Source organism: Martes martes (assembly GCF_963455335.1).
Source record: "Martes martes genome assembly, chromosome: 3".
Classification (NCBI taxonomy): Eukaryota; Metazoa; Chordata; class Mammalia; order Carnivora; family Mustelidae; genus Martes; species Martes martes.
This window is the reverse complement of record NC_137890.1, coordinates 51,838,444-51,859,303: the sequence shown is the minus strand read 5'-3', so window position 1 is coordinate 51,859,303 and position 20,860 is coordinate 51,838,444. Positions and strand designations below refer to the sequence as shown.

The 20,860-nt window shown below is 38.8% G+C and overlaps 1 protein-coding gene and 1 pseudogene across 5 annotated transcripts in view; both read left to right on the top strand.

Annotated features, from left to right (window-relative positions):
- The window catches only part of ELF1 (E74 like ETS transcription factor 1), a 108,885-nt gene that overhangs the window by 61,647 nt on the left and 26,378 nt on the right, over positions 1-20,860 (top strand). The gene's annotated exons all lie outside the window — the stretch shown is intronic.
- LOC308339803 (keratin, type I cytoskeletal 18-like) lies at positions 4,551-9,328 on the top strand (annotated as a pseudogene). Its single transcript has 2 exons — positions 4,551-4,567; positions 8,067-9,328. The product of its transcript is annotated as a keratin, type I cytoskeletal 18-like (transcript).

Here is a 20,860-nt window from a genome sequence, read left to right as displayed (position 1 = left end):
TCCTTAGCTTTGATGTGGGACAAGGAAGTGATAATTTCAGGTTAAGCTTTTTTTTTTTTTTTTTTGGTAAAATGAGACTTAGCAGTAAATAAAATACCTTAAGTAATTATTTCAGAGTACTTAAGTGATTTGAAAAGTTCTAGAGGACATACCAACAAGACATGTACATTTTTTTTGTAATATAGGACTTGTGGTTGTATTAGTTGCTTGCAGTTCTGCAGTTTAAATGCATGTGGTTAATTAGTATTTATAATCCTGGGCTAGTTTTTCAAGTGGATGGAGAGACGTTAGCAGTCCCATAATCATGTATTGCTTCAGTCCAAAGCACATGATTCTGAGGAAGTCACTTAACTTCTCCAGGTCTAGATTGCATCATCTGTTGAATGGGGGGATTGAACTGAAGAATTTCTAAATTGGCTTTCACTGAGTTTATGTTCAGTGATATTCCAGTTACTGTTTCTAGAATGGGAAGAAGATCCAAGAGACATTGAGAAAAAGGATCTAAGTTAATTCTAGTCTCCCTGCTCCTCTGCCCCACCCCCCCTTCAGGGGGGAGACGCTAGAGTTTCTTAGGACTTTACAATTTACTTCATTTTATTTTAAAAAATGTTTTAAAGATTTTATGTATTTGGCACAGAGAGATAGAGATCATAAGCGGGGGAGAAGCAAGCAGAGAGATATGGAGAAGCAGGTTCCTTGCTGAGCAAGTAGCCCAGGACCCTGGGATCATGACCTGAGCCAAACACAGACACTTAACCGACTAAGCCACCCAGGTGCCCCTAATTTACTTCATTTTAGATAGGTTATGTGAAGATGTAAGACATAATTGGGAGAAACACTGTGTTAGACTCACTATACTGGCAAAAACATTTTGAGGGCGTTTAGGTTTAAAATATGCTGAATAAATTGATTTAGATACGGAAATAAGCCTAATCCCAAATATCTAACATTAATAGGCCAATTACAATGTATCATACTTTTATTCTAGAAACATAGTTACGACAGATAATAAAATTGATTCTTACTTTGGGTGGGGCATTATAGTTCTTTGCTGTTTGTATTGTCTGTTGAGGTGACAGGATTAAAAATTTCTACGTAAACCTACAAAAGATGAGAATTTGCATTGAGGTACCTTAAAATCAAGATGAGCTTTTGGCTGGGAAGGAAAAAAGTTTGAGGGGGAGGACTGTTTGGTCCCAATTAAAAATATTAATGGATTTAATCTAGGGACAATAGAAAGGATATTTTAGGAAAGAAAATATTTTGAATTTGCTTTAAAACAGGATATTTCTCTGTATGTTAAGGTTTGCAAACCGTGTGTTTACTGTACAGCCCTCGTGATGAAAGAGTCCAGGCTCGATGTGGTGAGGTTTGCTCTCTGTGTGGCCACAGAGGACAGAGCTCGAGGCCACTCACTGGTGTGCTCTGTGCAGTGGCTTTGACACTCTTCTGACTGTGAGAAGCACATTTTACATCATGGTGCAGTATTCGTACCCATGTCTACATAGCCTTAAAACTAGTTTTGCGCTTACCCTTAATCTGTGTGATGCACTTAATTTATCTCACAGAGGTTATTAATGTCTTTGGATAGGGAAATGATGCTTAAGCATAAAATCAGAGTGCTCATACGTGTTTTTTTCTTGTTATTTTCATCAAAATGAGTGTATACATTGTTATATATATTTGTTTTCTGCAGGTCTTATTAAAAGGACTTTACAAATATTAGACCTGAGACAAATAGTATTATCCTCCTTTTATGAGGAGGAAAATGAGACAGAGAGAGGTTAAATGATTTGCTTGAAACCCTAAAGCTAGTCAGTAGTGGAGTTGCAGTTTGAACCCAAGCAGTTTGACTCTCATTAGCGATACTCTTCCACTGAGTTTATATAATAATACACTGTTTTATAATCAATGTCAAAACTTGGCAGGTTTAGCATTGTCCAGCCTATGGCCATGAGCACAGCAAAATTCACTGATTCATATGGGGCAGATCCAGTCATGTCAGTCTTACTATTAGCATCATGGTTCTACTTCCTTGTTTGCTTGTTAGATATGTTGTTGTTTTAAGATTTATTTATTTATTTTGAGAGAAAGAGAACGAGCTGGGGGAGAGGCAGAGGGAGAAGCAGATTCCTTGCTCGATCCCAGGACTCCGGGATGGTGACCGGAGCCGAATGCAGAGGCTTAACTGGCTCAGGCCCCCAGTTAGATTTGTTTTTGGTTTTTTGTTTGTTTGTTTGTTTGTTTTTAAGATTTTATTTATTTATTTGACAGAGAGAGAAGTCACAAGTAGGCAGAGCAGTGGACAGAGAGAGAGGGGAAAGCAGGCTCCCTGCTGAGCACAGAGCCCCATGTGGGGCTCGATCCCAGGACCCTGAGATCATGACCTGAGCCGAAGGCAGAGGCTTAACCCACTGAGCCACCCAGGCACCCCTAGATTTGTTTTTGATCTAAAAGTAATAACATGCCAATTGCAAAAGAAGGCACCTAATATAAAAATATGTTTTTATCCTTCCTGCCTAATCCATTTCTCCCCAAAAGACACCATTATTAACATTTAATGTTAATTTTTTAGACAAAGACCCCCCAAAAAGAACACTGTATGTACATACAAACCTACATAAAGAGGCTGTTTTTAAGATACAAATTAAAGTATGCTAAACCTTTTTTGTTACTTATTTTCACTTACTGTATTGTAAAAATGTGTGTGTGTGTGCTGGCTCTGCATCACTTATTTTTTCTACATGATGGCTGATCATTATTAGTTCACCGATCTTCCATCATGGACAAGACAGACTTACCAGTATTTTGCTCTTACAAACAAGATTGCAGTGGACGTCCTCATTTGGGAGGCAGTAGTACTATAGTAGTTAAGAGCTCAGATGCTGGAGTCAGAACATCTGGGTTTGACTCCTCGTGCCGCTTATTACCTCTGTGACTTTGGACGGATTACTTAACCACTCTCTGCCTCGGTTTCCTTATCTGCAAGATGGGAATGATAATACCAGACCCTATATTGTAGGCTTATTGTGAGAATTAAGTGAGTTGATCTATATAAAGTTCTTAGAACCATGCCTGAGCACTCTTGTTTCGTTATTGTACACACACGTGTATCTTTGTACACTTGTATGATTATTTCATTAAGATTTCTAAAAGTAGATTTACTGAGTTTACTCAGTTTATACTGAGCATAAAATACTACCAAATTGTTCTTCAAAAAGTCTGAATCTATTTCTACTACCACTAACAGTATATGTTCCAAAGTGTCACTAACAGAAAGCCTTTTTTTTTTTTCCCCTTTTGGTAAGTCTTTTGGGTGAAAATGATATTCTACTATTTTAATTAGCATTTCCTTAATTGCTAGTAATGAGATTGTTGGGTTGTTCTTTATTTATTGTTCATTTGCATTTCCTTTGAATTACTTCTTAATCTTCTTTTGCCCAGTAATTCTTTATATATTATGAATAATGCATTGTCTTCTTACTCATTCATTGTATAGTTAATGGTTAGCTTTCTTTGTGACACAGAGTGCAGATATGTTTTCCCTATCTGGTATCCTCTTTTGACAACATGATATCTTTTACCCTTTAGCATTTTATTTATACATGTCATAAAATCTATCAGTATTTCCTTTGTTTGTTTGTTTCTGCTTAGGAAAGCTTCCCTCACACTAATATTAAATATTCTTTTTATATTTTCTTCTAGTTTATGCGTTTAACTCCTCAGTATATATGGAATACATTTTTATAAAATGTGAAGTATAGAGATCTGATAACTGCCTTCTTCCACCAATGGGGATGTTGGCTCTTCATGATTTGTTGAGTATTTTATGATTTTCACACTTAAGACTGCCATCTCTGTTATGCTGAATTACCACATGTACTTTAGTTTTGAACTTGCTAGTGTATTTTATTCCATTTAACTTATTTTTATTATGCTACTATCACATTGCTTTCAATAGTCTCACTTTATAGATTTGACATCTGATAAGATATCCCCTCTCCTATTAAAAAATTAGTATAGTGTTTTGAATGAATTTTAGAATTAGCTTCTTAAGTTACATAAAACTGTTGGGATTTTAACTCTTCAAATTTAAAAAATATTTGTGTCATTTGAAATAATTCTGTTGGGGGCACCTGGGTGGCTCAGTCGGTTGAGCAACCAACTTTTAATTTTGACTTGGGTCATAATCTCAGGGTCTTGGGATCTAGCCCCATGTCAGGCTCCAAGCTTAGCTCCCTCTCCCTCTGCCCTTCCCTTCACTGGTACACACATGCTCCCTCTCTCTATCCCTTTCTCTCAATAAATAAATAAATCTTGTAAAAAATAATTCTGTTTTATGATCCTGTATTGGTTTGGTTGGTTCTTTACGAAATCACTGAAGACACCAGATTAGAATACATTTCCTGTTTTGAGTTACAGTCTGTGGTTATAAATGTCATCTAAAGAAACTGACACCATTAAGGTCTGGTTGCCACCACCTTGATTGTCTTCCCTTGTATCGATTTGTACTCTTTTCAAAATTGCTGGAAGAACTCCTTTGGGCAAAGATGGGTGTGGGAGGATGGTAGTGTTGGAAAGGAAACACCATTATTAGAGCTGACAAGCCACTTTTAAAAGTCTACCCTTGATGTCTGTTCAAAACTAGGAATATTTGTAGCTGACAACGATGTTCTTCTGTGAGAGAGCAACACCATCAGTATTGAATTGCAGTATGTATTTTTATTTGAAGGTGCATTGGTTTGACCTTATTAAACAGGTATATTTGCCTGGGGAATGAATGAGAATAAGAAGAAATCTGAAGGCTGTGGATATGAGTTTCTAAAGAGAAGGAAACTTGACTGTATGCTCATATAGCCCAGAAGCTAATTTAATGAAAAACAACTGGTAGTTTAATGCATTTTGTAATTTTGACATATTATGTTATATGGTTTTTTCAGTTGTTGGTTCTAAAAGTAGAACCTAGCAAATCATAGTTATTTATGCTTAACAGACTTAGCTCACTAGGGAGAAGCTTGGTGACAAGCATGGGAAAGTGAAACAAATATTTTTATAGAATCCTATCAATCAATATAAGATGGTGGTCTTATGACATTCCTTAGGGTATAAATTAGTTTTCTCTGACTGTTGATTCCTAGAGGCTAAAGGATAAATAGTGCATTGCTGGCTTTCTAACAAGATACCCAGTAATTGTCATACAGTGTTTGAGAATCACTGCATTCTAACTTTGGGGAAGCTTCAGTGTGGAAGTTACTGCATTTTGCAGGTATAGGAGTGCCTGGGTGGCTCAGTGGGTTAAAGCCTCTGCCTTCAGCTCAGGTCATGATCCCAGGGTCCTGGGATTGAGCCCCGCATTGGGCTCTCTGCTCAGCAGGGAGCCTGCTCCCTGCCCCCTCCCCCACCCGCCTGCCTCTCTACCTACTTGTGATCTCCGTCTGTCAAATAAATAAATAAAATCTTTAATAAAAAAAAAAAAAAGAACTGCATTTTGCAGGAAGGCTCAGTTTATCTGACAGATTGAAGGGACAGAAGTGTCTGGAACAGTAGAATGTACCAAAACTTTTGATGGATTTTTCTTGACTATATAGTCAGTCTAACCACCTTAACTTATGGTTAGAAGCTTTTCATAGCGTGACTGTTTCATGCTCTTTTTTTCTTGTACTACATTAATTTTGCCAGCCTACATTAATTTTCCCAAGTGCCTTCCTGCTTGGTCTCCCACATTCATACCTGTTGCCTATATAAGTACTAATCTCTTTCAAGAGCTTAGGACAAGACCTACTAATTCAGGAATTTTTTCATTTGTTTCCTTCTTTTTCTTTCTTTTCAAAGATTTTATTTATTTTATTTATTTGTCAGAGAGAGAGAGCACATACGTGCCCGAGCATGCATGAGCATGAGCTGGGGGAGGGACAGAGGGGGAGAGAGGCCCTCGCTGAGCAAGGAGCCCGATGTGGGACTCCTGGGATCATGACCCGAACTGAAGGCAGACACTTAACCAACTCAGCCACCCAGGTGTCCCTAATTCCAGGAATTTATCCTAAAATCATTACTTCAGGAAGTAACAAAGTTTATCCTGTTATTTCTACATCACTTATTATCACTGTCATACATTTGCCACATTAATTTTTCATACATACATTAATGATTTTCCTGGATAAATGCTAACTACTTAAAGAAAAGGATTACTTTTCCCCTTCCCCTTAATATCTTCCAAAGCATTTAACATTGTAATACCTTTATTGGTTGAGTCTTCTTACAGACTTTGTTAATCCTGTTGATAAAATCACGTGGGATATATATATGCTCGTTATGGCCCTTATCACATCAGAAGACATTTGAATGAGAGGCAGTATTCTGCCCCAAACCCTCTCGGCCACAGTATATGATTTTCTGGGACGTGTTTGTCCACGTTCTCACTTAGTACATGGGCAGTGCGACCATGTCACCATAATTCTAAGACCAGAAAGAAATTTTTATGGAGTCTTTTTTCTGTTATGTATTTAGAACTGTGGTATTGTACCACTTCAGATAACTTTCAGAAATTACCATTGAGGGACACCTGGCTGATTCAGTCGATGAAGTGCCTGCCTTCAGCTTTGGTCATGACTCTAGGGTCTTGGGATTGGGCTACATGTCAGGCTCCTTGCTCAGCAGGGAGCCTGCTTCTCCCTCTCCTGCTCCTCCTGCTTGTGCTTGCCCTCTCTAATGCACATGCACACTCTCTCTCTGTCTGATAAATAAAATCTTTTTTAAAAAATCATTGAAATTACAAATAAGTAAATATCCACATAGAGTTTTTCTTTTTCTCAGGAGATTCCTTCAAGTTGCAGAGGGAGTTTTGACATGGTTGTATCATGAGGTTGTATTTTGTAGATTGAGAAAATGTACGTAAGAATATAGATCACACCTACGGGCCATTTTTTAGCAATTCTCTTAGGTGAGGGATTTAAGTGTACCTTAAAATTAGAATAGAAGGAATGAGTTGAAATGTTTTATGTGTAACTTGTTCAGGAGGGGAAGTTGGAATAACGATACTAACCTGTATGTGGACATAGGGAATTCTGTTATTTACATATAATTCGTGGTTATATGGGCCAATCTACCTGTTCCTATTGCCTTCTTTTTTAATCTTGGCAGATCAAACTTATCAGACCCATTAAAAGTTTGGCCTTCTGGAAGACTAACATGCAGAGGTTGTTTGTTTCGTTTGTGTACATTTGGAAGCTTCATCAAAGGGGTTATGCCATTGAGCCCACAGTACAGACCTGCTTGTATTTGGGTAAAGTCTGACTTTAGTTTTTTGTGGAGGTTTTTTGTTTGTTTGTTTGTTTGTTTGTTTTGAGAGAATGAGAGACCAGGGGTGGGATGGGTGGGGGGGGGGCAAGGGCAGAAGAAGAGAGAGAGAGAATCTTAAGCAGGCTGCATGCCAAGCATTGGGCCTGACAACCCTATCATGACTTGAGCTGCAATCAAGAGTTGGATGCTTTATTGAGTTATCTGGGTGCCCTGGCAAAAGTCTGACTTTGAATAGGCCTGAGGCTGGGATGCCTCCGTGGCTCAGTCATTAAGCGTCTGCCTTTGCTCAGGTTATGATCCCAGGGTCCTGGGATTGAGTCCTACATTGGGCTCCTTGCTCAGCAGGGAGCCTGCTTCTCCCTCTGCCAGCCATTCTTGTGCACGCGCGCTCTCTCTCTCTGACAAATAAATGAAATCTTTAAAAAAAGAAGAAGAAGGCCTGAGGCCTCTTCAGGTTATGTGACTGACAACCCTGCCTATAACTTAGTCTTTGGCCTGGCTTATCTCCCTGCCAACTATTGGCAGTGAGCAAGCTGATGGTTGTTATGAAGGAGGAAGAACTTACTATTATTCTCTTTTACAGTTTTTCTTTAAGTCTCCCCGACCTTGACACCTGGCCCCATGACAGCATCTTTAAAATAAATATAGATGAGTGGCCTGAGCCTGAGTCCTGGCCTCTTGTCTTCGTCCCTGAACAGCATGAACTTTACTACCCATTACACTCTCTCCTCCAACTTTTGGTCCCTGAGCTCTGTGTAATTGCCCAGCCACTGGGTCCCACCAGTCAGCAGTGCAGCTGCCAGTGTCTTTGCAGATGCCTGGGGGCTCAGGCCCCTGGATCTCTGTGTCCTAGCCAGCCCATTAACAGGGTATGTGGGGGTCCAGAGGCCTGGCCACTAAGATGGCTAGGGGTGTGGCAGACATAGGGGGATCCAGGGTGAGAAGGGGACCATGGAATACCTGAATAACCACCTGACCTCCTCCCTGGAGAGGATAAGGAGCCTGCAGGCTGATAATCAGAGACTGGAGTTCAAAATCTGGGACTGCCTGAAGAAGAAGGGATCCCGGATCAGAGACTGGGGGCATTACTTTAAGACCATCTAAGAGCTAAGGGCCCAGGTCTTTGTGAAATCTGTGGACGATGCCCACATTGTTCTGCAGATTGGCAGTGCCCATCTTGCTGCTGATAAACTCGGAGTCAGGTATGAGATGGAGCTGGCTACGTGCCAGTCTGTGGAGCGTTCTCTCCACAGGCTCCACAAGGTCATTGATGACACCATTGTCACTCAGCTGCAGCTGGAGACAGAGATCGATGTTCTCTTCATGAGAACCTTCAAGAGAGCTGCTCTTCATGAAGAAGAACTATGAAGAGGAAGTAAAGGGTCTACAAAACCAATTGCCAGCTCTGGGTTGACCATGGAATTGGATGCCACCAAGTCTCAGGACCTTGGAAAGATCATGGCAGACATCCGGGCCAGGTGTGATAAGCTGGCTCAGAACTGAGAGGAGCTGAACTAGTATTGGTCCCAGCAGATTGAGGAAAGCACCACAGTGGTCCCCTCACAGACTGCTGAGATAGGAGCAGCTGAGATGGCCCTCATGGAGCTGAGATATATGGCCCAAGTCCTTGGAGATCCACCTGGACTCAGTGAAAAACCTGAAAGCCGGCTTAAAGAACAGCCTAAGGGAGGTGGAGGTCCATTACATGAGGCAGATGGAGAAGCTCATTGGGGTCCTGTTGCACCTAGAGTCAGAGCTGCCCCAGACCTGGGCAGAGAGGCAGTGTCAGGCCCAGGAGCACAAAGCCTTTATTAATATTCAGTCAGGTTGGAAGCTGAGATCTCTACATGTCACCTGCTGGAAGAGGGGTGATGCCCTGGAGAGCAGCAACTCTTTGCAGACTGTCCAGAAGACCACAGGCCACAGGATTATGGACGACAAAGTAGTATCTGAGACCAATGACACCAGAGTTCTGAGGTGTAGAGGCAGTAAAAGCAGCATGCCCTTTGAGGAGCAGAAGCCCGATTAAAAGTTCAGAAGTAAAAAAGAAAAAGTGAATATGGATAAGGTCATTGCAGAGGATAGGGCATAGACCAGAAGAGTTCCAGAAACATTCAGTGGTAAGTTTTAGTAACTAGTGTTTACTGAGCATTTTGTTCTGTGCACTGTGCTTTGTGCTTTACAAGGATTACCCTATTAATTCTTCAAACAATCTTAGGAACTAGGTACTTTAATTCCTGCATTACACACAAGAGTCAGGTGAGGCTTAGAGAAGGAAAGCAACTGGCTTGTATGTGATAAAACTGGGAACTGTCCCCCAGCTTGTGCCTTCAACGAATGTATTTGAATAATGCCAGCTACCAATGCATGCAAGTGGTAAAAGAGTGGTCTTAAATGTGGAAGAATTATTATTCTTTGCATTTATTATTTTAGCAAAAAGAAGATGTTATACATTCTAGTTAATTCATTAATATAATTACAAATTGACAGTCTATATGCTCTGATACGTCTGTGTATACCTTAAAAAAAACAGCTTTATTAAGATATAATTTACATACATTTAAGTCCACTATTTAGACTGCAATTCAGTGATTTTTAGTACATAAACAGAGTTGTGCATCCATCACCATAATCAGTATTGGAACTTTTTTTGTTATCCCAAAAAGAAACCTGTACCCATTAGCAGTCATGCCCTATTCTCCCCAATTTCCGCACCTTGGCAACAACTAATCTCCTTTTTGTCTCTGTGGATTTGCCTGTTCTGGGACATTTTGTATACATTGAATCATGCAGAATATGGTCTCTTCTGAGAGGCTGACTACCTTTACTTAAACGGAAGGTTTTCAAGGTTCATCATTTATAGCATGTATCCGTAATTCATTCTTTTTATTGCTGAATAATATTCCATTTTCTGGGTATACTACATTTTATTTATCTGTTCTGTATATTTTTCAAAGGAATACTATTTTTTTAACGAAGTTTGTGTTGGTCAGTTTTTTGTCAGGTATGGAATTGACCATCTCTGTTCTCCCAGAAAGTACTCAGTCACCTAAAGCAACCTTGCCGAGTGGATAAAAAAATTAGTACCTCAGTGATGTAGCCCAGTTTAGCCACATGCTCTTGAAACATTTTGCCTCCTTTCTGTTTCACTTAACACATAACACGTAAAGGAAGGATAAGTCATTATATGAACAGATAGTGTTACTAGGTTACTGGCCTTTGTTTTTCCTCCCAAGCCAGAGTCCCCTTCAACACTCTCTCAAGAATAACGGTGAAGATAATGTCCTTTGGTTTACTAAAGTGAAAAGAAAACTGATTGTTACTGGTTTGTTAGAGTGTGAATTTAACAACGTGATGTCTTCAAATAATGTTCACAAATCTTCAAATAATCTTCAAATAATGTTCATAATATTAAATAAGTTAAAATATAGGCAGAGTTCTTCTTCTTCTTCTTCTTCTTCTTCTTCTTCTTCTTCTTCTTCTTTGACACAGTAACCAAAATTCTCAATATTAAGGCAGTTCTTCTTTTTTGAAAAGAATTACAATGTAGGGCACCTGGGTGGCTCAGGGGGTTAAAGCCTCTGCCTTCGCTCAGGTCATGATCTCAGGGTCTGGGATCGAGCCCCGCATCAGGCTCTCTGCTCAGTGAGGAGCCTGCTCCCCCACCCTCTGCCTCTCTGCCTACTTGTAATCTCTGTCTGTCAAATAAATAAATAAAATCTTAAAAAAAAAAAAAGAATTACAATGTAATGACTGGTAATACATTTGTGAGCTTATCTGTTTCATCTGTTCCCACCTAATGAGACATTGAGAGAAAGAGCCCTGAGCGTGTGAGGCAGGAACAGGGAAGTTGGCCTGGAGTCGTAGGGTAAGGACTGGAGTGAGAGAAGGAGCATTTTTCTGTTCTAAAAGGTGAAATTTTAGGTGACAATTTAAAAATTTATTATAATTTATGTTTTTGTATGTGCACTTCTGTTATTCCACTTTATTTCCTGATATGGGGAATGTAAAAACAAGAGGATTTAGGAAAAACTTCCATTTACCTGGAATGGAAATTTCCTCGTGGTACTCGTAGCTCCTCCCTTCTTCCCTGCCCCAATGTGTAAGCACATTCAGAAACAATTGGGTTTTGAAGATTTACCTGGGAGATGGTTTATTAAAAAGTGATTGATTTGTGTGCATTCAGATCAACTGCCTACAAACTTCAGCATCATATTGAATTCTGGAAATTGATATTTCTTTTCAATTTAGAGTGTGTGACATGCGGCATTGAAGAGTATCAGCTCAGGAACCAGGAGCCACCACTTACTAGATGTGTGACTTCAAACAAATTTTTAAATTTCACTGAGCTTTGATTTCCTTCACCAAAAAATAAAAGAATTACTTTACAAAGTTACGAACATTCAGTGTTTATGTAAAGTATTTGACAAGAGCTTAGCACAAAGGAAGTGGTCAATAAATGTGACAGTTGCCATTATTAATGATCTGAATTAAAGAAAAGGTGCTAAAGTTTGTTGTGTACCATGTGTACTCTATATTACTCAATTTGTTTTTACATAGTTTGACCTGGAGTTCAGTTTTTTTTTGGAGTGACTCTAATTTCTGTCATTGCCTATGATTGGTTAGTGTAGCTTTTCCATTCTGGAAAAGGCTTTGTTGTAGCTAAACTGTCTACATTCAGGAATGTCTACTTCATTTTATTCTATGATTCTTACATATTTATAGAAGATTCTTATCACAGTCCATCTTTTAGAAGTAGGAATTGCCTCTTTAATTATGATTTTACTTAAATTTTTTGTTATATAGAATCTGCATATTTAAAACATCAATCTGCTATGATGTTATTTAGTTGATTTGTAACTGAACATTTAAACCTGGTTAAAATTTACTATACTTCCCAATATCTATCTTTTTTTTTAACCTCATAACTGATTCTGTTCACACTTAGCCACACACACACACAGTCTCACACACACCCTCTTAACCCAACAATGTATTAAACTTTAAAAGTGAGCGCTCTAGTAAGAAAATCAAGATTGTTTTCAGTGACTGTTGTACTCTTTGAGTTGCATGGCCAAGTCATAATTTATCCTGGCTGGAAAAGGAAAAATCTGGGTAAAGACTAAAGGCGGCCAATAGTCATGAAAGACCTAAACTGGGATTAGATTTAGCCAAATCAACTCCATAGGGATTTGCAGTGGAATTTTAAACATTATCTGGGGGAATTCTGGAGAACAGACCATTTTACTTAGACCTCTCTATGTGTCGTGGTGCTGTGCAAGAGAGAGGCTAGGCTTCTTCTGAAACACTCCACTCATATATATATATATTTACATATATCTCCAAGCTTTATAACTGAGATGGAACTTTTATTATGACCATAATTTATCTATAGGATTCTGTACTCTTGTAGTCTGTCCAAGTGATTAATCTTGTGGAGTTGGGAGTCAGATCGTCTGGGTTCACATTTCAGCTCTGCCTCTTCCTGTTGGTTGGCCACTGTCAATTAAAGAACACAGTGCTCTGGGGACTGACCAGGATAAGCCACATAAAGTACTTAAATAGTCGCTGCCTCACACCCACCACCACGTTAGGAATGCCATGTTATTTCAATTTTATTGATCATTTTATTGAACTCTTAGAGACAGAGACTGGAGGACAACACTTTAAACAGCACTATGGTGAGTTTTTAAAATCCAATTAAGAAAATACTTTGCAAACCGTTAATTTCCAGAGATCTGAATCCATTTTCTCTTATACAGTAAGGCCGCTGGCTATAACATAAAATTTATCTACATCATGATGTTTATAAAAAATACACAATCCATAAAAAACCTAGGGTATTGAAGAAGGAGAGCCACTGGGAAGTAAGGGGACTGATAGAAGTATATATTTCAATTTTGTGCCCAGATGCTGCTTTGCAAGTTAACCTCCATGCAAAGAATACATTGCCTGCTCTAGTCATGAGTGAAGTATAAAAATATTTCGTAACATTTCATAGAGCCCTTTATAGTTGATGGTGTCTTTTCCACATACACTTTGATTCCCACAAATCATTGTGTGATGGAAGTACTCTTCTTCCCATTTCCTGGTGTAGAATATTATCTCATTTATTCCAGGATAGCTAGAATAACTATTTTAGAATCTTGTAATCGATTCCTAGGGCAGAGTTGCAAAGACACCCAGGGTAGTGTTCAAAATAACCTACCCTAGTCACTAAAGATATTTGGATCCCAATTCCGATTTGATAACATTGAGAGTATCGGTGGATAATTTCTGTTCCTAGCTCTTCATTTCTGTACTCATTAATTTTGACAGTACTTCGTTGGTTTGTTTATATTTCTGTTAAGAGATAATTGCATGAGAGACTGGACTCTGAGAAACAAACTGGGAGGGTTTGGGAAGGGAGGGTAGTGGGGGGTTAGCTGAGCCTGGCGGTGGGTATTAAGGAGAGAATGTATTGCATGAAGCACTGGGTGTGGTGCAGAAACAATGAATCTTGGAACAGTGAAAAAATGTTTTAAAAGATAATTGCAGAACTCTATGGGGATTTGGTGTATCACTTGAGCTAGCACATTGAAGTACTTATAAATTTTTAGAATGGTAGTGATGAGTATTTGGTGTTTTGTTTAAATGAAAATGCACTAGTAACAAAACTGAGATTGCCATGAATAATCTCCACATGCGTAAAACTGGTAGGCCCTAAGAGTTTCATGGGTGTTATTTTAAACTTTAGTGAATCATTTAAACTGTTTCAGTTCAGAGAGAGGAGTTTCCTATTCATTTTTACAAAGTCAACATATCACTGATACCAAAACCTGGCAGAAAGTGTGCACACACATTAACAATAGGTTAATCCCAAAATGGATATTTTGTTTAAATATGAGAGCTAATATTTATCCTTTCTTACCCTTGCCAGACCCTGTGGACAATATGCATTTTTTCTTTTTTTTAAATTGATTTTATTAAATTGCATGGTGTTGGTTTAAAAAAATAATTCATAGACGTTTATCCAAAGATGAGAATTATCTCTGGTTGCGAGGTTCCTTCTTTTACTCTGGCTTGATAATTACACTTTTCTTTACATACTTGGGAGGAGGCAGGCCCCACAATGGTGTCCGTAGAAAGCCATCTGAGATTTTCTTGCCATGAGACTCTGAGCATCCACTAAACATTTTACCTATAATTTATAAAAGAAAAACAAGTGATTCTGCAGACTAGAAAGTCAAGATCAATAAACCTCTGTTTCTCTAGATTTTCTTTCAAAAATACATGTATTTTTCCTTTAACATTTAAAGAGCCTGTTTTAAATGATCAACTTTTCAGCTGGTTTTGGTTTAAGTGTGTTACACTGGGGTGCAGTTGACTTAAAAATGTTTTCCTCCTTGCGGTTTCTTTCGAATTATTTTTAGTCATTCTGACTAGTGCAGAATATTTTCTCTAGAAGATGTGTAGACACAAAATGAGCAGACCTTTTAGAATTTCTAGAAGAAAGGAGGAGAGTATTTATTATTCGAGCCCAAGTTAGGACAGCTGCCCAGGGTACACCGTCTTCACAAAGAGAGTGCTCTTGCATATTTTCTTTCGATCCTCTCCAGAACCCTGTACTGTGTGGCAACTATTGTTACCCTCATTTTATGAATAAGGAGAGCCTTTGTAAGGAGGAACCTCTGAGAGGCTGAACGAGGAGATGAGTATTTCCCAGAAACACTGCTGTAGATGGTGACAGCACCTGCACCAGAGTGGAGTCTTTGAGAAAGCCCAAGCTCTTGTCCATGTTGCTGGGGGACATGCAAGAGAGGGAGAGAACCTGGGAGGAAAAAGTGAATCTGGAAGAATATTAACTTAATCATCTTTCGTAGCGTTTATACATAAGTAGGATTTTCCCTTTCTCCCAAATACATTTACATATTAAAAGGGTTAAAAACTAGATTCGGGTACTACACTTTTGGCCAAAGGAAACCTGTGTTTGAGAGGTTAGACAGACATGCTGGGCAGTACATACTACGGCTACGTAGACCTTTCTGCTTGTTTGCTAAAGCTCCTTTTCATTTTCTTTTAAAATAAAAATGGATAAGCTTGTGTAAAAAGAGCCTGAGTCAGTCAACAGAAGTATTCTCATTTGCAGATAATGAAGCTGTTTTAATGACAGATTTTTTTTAAGGATGCAGTGAATTTGTCTGTGAAGAAGCCTTCACCAAAACTCTCTGCTGAGCCTCAGAGATCATTGCACAGTCCTGGCTTCTTTTATGTAATCGATCACATCCGGATATCATTCAAAATGTAGTTTGAAGATTGATAACATGTTTAGGTAGGGGAACTCTATGGAAAGGGGACAGTAATGTGTTATACTCTTGGAATACGAATGTGTTCATGTATTAATCCATTCCCCCAAACAGCTATTTTTTTAATGCACCATGGGAGCATGTTTAAAGGATTGTTAATTTTAATTCATTTTGTTCACCAGCTACCCTAATTTTGTGTGTGTCCATTCACCTAGATGTGCATCGCTAAAGATTTCCTTTAATTTTATTATGGTTTATACGAAGGAATAAAATGTCATCATGGTATTAGATCCAGTTCCAGGACTGCTGCTGCTTACCTCTGCCTCAGAACAAGGCTCAGAGCTGAGAGAACTAGAGACCTTTTAAAGTTTTGTTTCTCCCATCAGATGGACCTCTGCTTTTTAGACTTTTTATTGAAGCGTTGCATACATACAGAAATATTTATCACAAATCATAAGCGCACAGCTTGATAAATTGTCACAGAGTTGAACACGTATGTTTCAGCTTTTCATTCAAGCGGAAATGGTTGTTGCAGAGACTAGATGGTTGGGCTGTGTTCCCCACTTTTCTGGAAGGACTTTCTAATTAAAAACAAAAACAAAAAAACCATGCCTCTCAATGTAGGATTATTATATGCTTCCGTCCCCCCAGCTTTATTGAGATGTAATTTATATATAACATTAAGTGTACAATGTGATGATTTGATGCATGTATGTAAGTAGGAAGCCAAATTTTAAGTGTGTATTTCCATCTAAGTCAACTTTTGAGGCACTTAATTGTCAAATTGTTTTATTGAATGGTTACTATATGCCGTGTAGTAGAATAAGTGCTCTATTACATATCATGTCATTGAATTCTTACTGCCCTAGAAGTTACCCTCATTTTAGATAGACATGAACACAAAAGCCTAGAGGGGCTGTAGATTTTGCTGGAGCTCAAACACCTGGGGCACGGTGCAGCTAGCTGTCAATAAGGGCGGTCCTAACTCTAGAGCTTGCGCAATTACTGTGACGCCCTCTTGTTGCCATTTGTATTTTTAGTGCATTTGCTGCATGGCAAATACTGTCTGATCGTGTCCTGATAGACGGAGGTGTTGGGTTTTTGGGTTTGTGTTTTTGTTTTTTCAATCAAAGGTGAAGGAAATACTTTCAAAGAAAGCAGCACTTTTGTGGGATGAAGCCTTGGGACAGCATTCTGATCAGAAGAGAAGGCACAGGCGTTGGTCTCAAAGATGCGTTTTCATAGCAAGTGAACTATATTTAGTGTGTGTGTTTCTTGGAGTGGCCTTTGGGTGGGGAAGCTCCCAAAGATAGTGGGAAGAGGGATGCCCCACCCCACTCTCGGTGTTGCCTTGTCTTGTGGCAAAGTGATAGTGGAAATACTTGAAAATGTGCTCATTTTGCACCTATCTTAAAAAATAAGATGCATGGGGAAGTTTTTGAAGACTGTTTTTAACTCGTCTTTCTCTTAGGGAAACATTTGATAGCTATTTCATTTTCGGCTGTTTCAGAGGGAATCTTGGCAGGATGTTTCACAACAACCGTGTTACCAGATTGAGCTCTGGTGTCAGGGAACGTTGGCAAACAAGTTATTTGCAAGTTCTTTGTTTTGTTTGTTTGTTTGTTTGTTTTTGTGACCAAAGACTTGTTAAATATAGTTGGAATAATGGTCCATACTTTCTTAAATATCCTCTTAGGGCCTTGGATTGTGGTATACTGAGGAAAAAAGCAAGCCTAGTGAGGGTAGCAACATACATTGCTGTTTACAGATTGGTCACTTTCCTTCTCTTTTTAACTTGGTGGCATTGCCACATATGTCATCAACCACAACAAATGGCAGCTATATAGTGGACGGTGTTGAAATTTGGGGAACCCTTTCCTGCTAGAACTTGGTTTGATTTTTAGTATAGCTGCTAAAAAAAAAATTAAAGTTTTGCCTTCAACACATGTGTTAAATTTACTTGAAATTAATAAAAGGGAAAACTGTTATGTATTTTTCTCTCTGGAGTCGTTAAGATCCTCCATAAACTTACACAACAGTGCTAAGTTTATCACTACAGTTTAATTGGCTTATAGAAATTGAGGCTTTGAAAACTCTGGTCTTTGACAGATTGTAATCACAAGAAGTCTTCCACCTCTCTTCCCACCCATCATTTTGGGATTTATTTTGTTTCTGTTACAAAAACAAGTGGGAAAATGGTCTGCAAGTGCCAAAAGATGTCATAATAAAGTAACTTTGTTTTTTTGGATTACTAGTATTTCAGACATTGGCGTGAATCAAGTTAACTCAGTTAAGGAAATAAAGTTTTGAATTTTGTAATTCTTTAGAGTAGTGTTTCTAAACCCTGCTTGCATGTTAGAACCACCCAGGGACCTTTAATAACATGCCCTGGTCATATCCCCAGATATTCTGACTTGTTTGCTCCCATGTAGGGTCAAGTATTGATATTTTTAGGTGTTTCCCAGTATATAGTCAGCATTGATAACCATTGGTAGAGTTAACTGGGGTTCTCTGATTCAGCTAAAAGATCCTGAAGAGAAGATGATTATTTAAACAAAGAGAGGTTTTGGAGATATTTGGATTTTTTTTGTTTTTTGTTTTTATTATTTTAAATAACCGACCAAATGAAACGTAGTATTTTTGTTAGGACATCAACAAAGTGTGGACTCTTTCATTTCTTAAAAGGTAACAGATCTGAGGTGGATAAGATTTGGTGGTCTTCAACAAAGATACTTCAAGAATAATATCTAGCTTCAATTTAGAAATAGTTACAAGAATATATCATCTTAATTGCCACAAGCTTGCAAAGTTGTTTGGGTAGAGGGAGCCAACCGTCAAATGATAGACTTAAAGCTAAATTAAATTGGATGCTGTTGTGGGTTGAATTGCTCTCTGTACCCCACCTCCCCAAATTCATGTGTTGAAATGCTAGTGTCTAATATCTCAGAATGTGACTTTATTTGGAGACAGGGTTGCTACAGATGTAATTAGTTAAGGTGAGGTTATACTGGAGTAGCATAGGCCCCTAATCCAATATGATCAGAGTCCTTATGAGAAGAGAAAATTCGGACCCAGACACATATAGGGGAGAGCATCATGTGAACATGAAGACTGTCATTTATAAGCCAACGAGAGAGGTCTGGAACAGATCTCTCCCTTAGAGCCTTCTGAAGGAACAACCCTGCCAACACCTCAATTTCAGATTTCCAGCCTCTAGAATGGAAAGACGACAAATTCCTGTTCTTTTGAGCTGCCCAATCCATTGTATTTTGTTACAGCAGCCCTAATGAACTAATACAAGTCCCAGTATTATTCATTTTTAAAAGGTAAATCTAGGAAAATTTAACATTTGAAATTTTGCCGTGCTTTCATTTAAAAGGTTAGGAACCATTTCTTGGTCAGGAATTTTAGACTGTGTGGTTATAAAAGTTTTAGGTTCCTGGTAACTCACACTTGAGCCAGTTAGTTGCTAGTCAATCAGTATAAAAGGCAGGAATTTATCACTAGCCCAGACCAGGAGCAGAGTTTCTGGAGTGTGTATTTTCCTTCCATTAATGTTAAGAGAAGGGGAGATTCTTTCCATACCTGAGAGGGGTTTCCTAGATATATTTTGTATATACAGATTTTAAAGTTGGTCTCTTTGTTGTATGATTTAATAGCACCCTGGAGAAATTGGAAATGAACAGCTTTGAATATACATCTCCATTTCAGTGGAATAGAGAATAGTCCATGCTTCTCGTGAAAGGAGTGAGTACCTTAGAGAAAGACAGCATGGCTAAGTCAGGAGTGATCCTGGGAAGTCCCATGGCCAAGTTCATAGTAGAATCAGATTGGAGAAGCCCTGTAAATTATATAGAAGGTCATGCCTTAAACACAACACAGCTCCTTACCTTTTCTGGTTTTTTAAACAGAGCCAAGTAAGAGGGTATAGCTTAGTGGTAGAGCATTTGACTGCAGAGCCAAGTAAATATGCCAGTAAAGCAAAAATGGCACCATGTTCAATGCTGACCATAATAGCGTGCAGGCAAAGAACATAGACTTTGGAGTCCATTTCAGTTAAGGTTCTACCACTTACGAGCGATATGACTTGTGGCAAATTATTTCCCTTCCCCTTGAGCTTGTGTTTTCCCATGTAGAAGACAGACAACCCAGTGTATCTCCCTTATAGGATCTTGAGATGGTTAAGGTAGTAATTCATATAAAGCAATGAGCAGAATACCTGGTGCAAGTTAGGTGCTAGTAGATGTTAGTTAATAGCTGTAGCAGAGGCAATAGGTAGGTGGCCCCTGTGCATGCTAGCCCCCCCCCCCATTTAGTCCATAAGAATAAATCTCTTCTATAGCAACGTTATATCCTTAGTTTTAGCATCCATGCCTTAAGACATCTTAACAAAACAAAACCTGGAAATGCCCTAAGGATCAGCTAATGCTCTTCTTTCATTTAAAGTGAGGAAGATGGGGGAGCTTGGGTGGCTCAGTCAGTTAAGTGTCTACCTTCGGCTCAGGTCATGATTCCAGGGTCCAAGGATCAAGTCCCGCATCCAGCTCCCTGCTCACCAGGGAGTCTGCTCCGCCTCCCGCTGTGGTCTCTCTCTCTCTCAAATAAATAAACAAAATCTTTATAAATAAGTAAATAAAGTTAGGAAAATGACAGTAGGATTAGAGAATGCCCTAGGACTCATGGTTCACAATCTTTCTTTTTTTTTTTAATTTTTAAAAATTTTTTTATCAACTTATAATGTATTATTAGCCCCAGGGGTACAGGTCTGTTAATCGCCAGGTTTACACACCTCACACCACTCACCATAGCACATACCCTCCCCAATGTCCATAAGCCCACCACCCTCTCCCTACCCCTGCCCCCGCCACCCTCAGTTTGTTTTGTGACATTAAGAGTCTCTTATGGTTTGTCTCCCTCCCGATCCCATCTTGTTCCATTTATTCTTTTCCTACCCCTCAAACCCCACACGTTGCATCTCCACTTCCTCATATCAGGGAGATCATATGATCGTTATGTCTCTGACATAATCTTTCTTTTTTACATGTTGCTACTTTCTAAATCACAGAACCATGTGTCTTTTTTCATTCTAAAGCTTTTTTGCTTCAAAGGAAACTAAATTTCCTGCTCTACCGTTGCACTCAACATTTTTCTTAAACAGTTTAAAAGTTACTAAAATCTTTGAAGTGAAATTAAAAGTATTATTTAAGGTAAATTGAAGTAGGCTTCATTATATATAGACTGTCTCTGTTAAGGAACAAAGAAACTGGTAGCAGGGG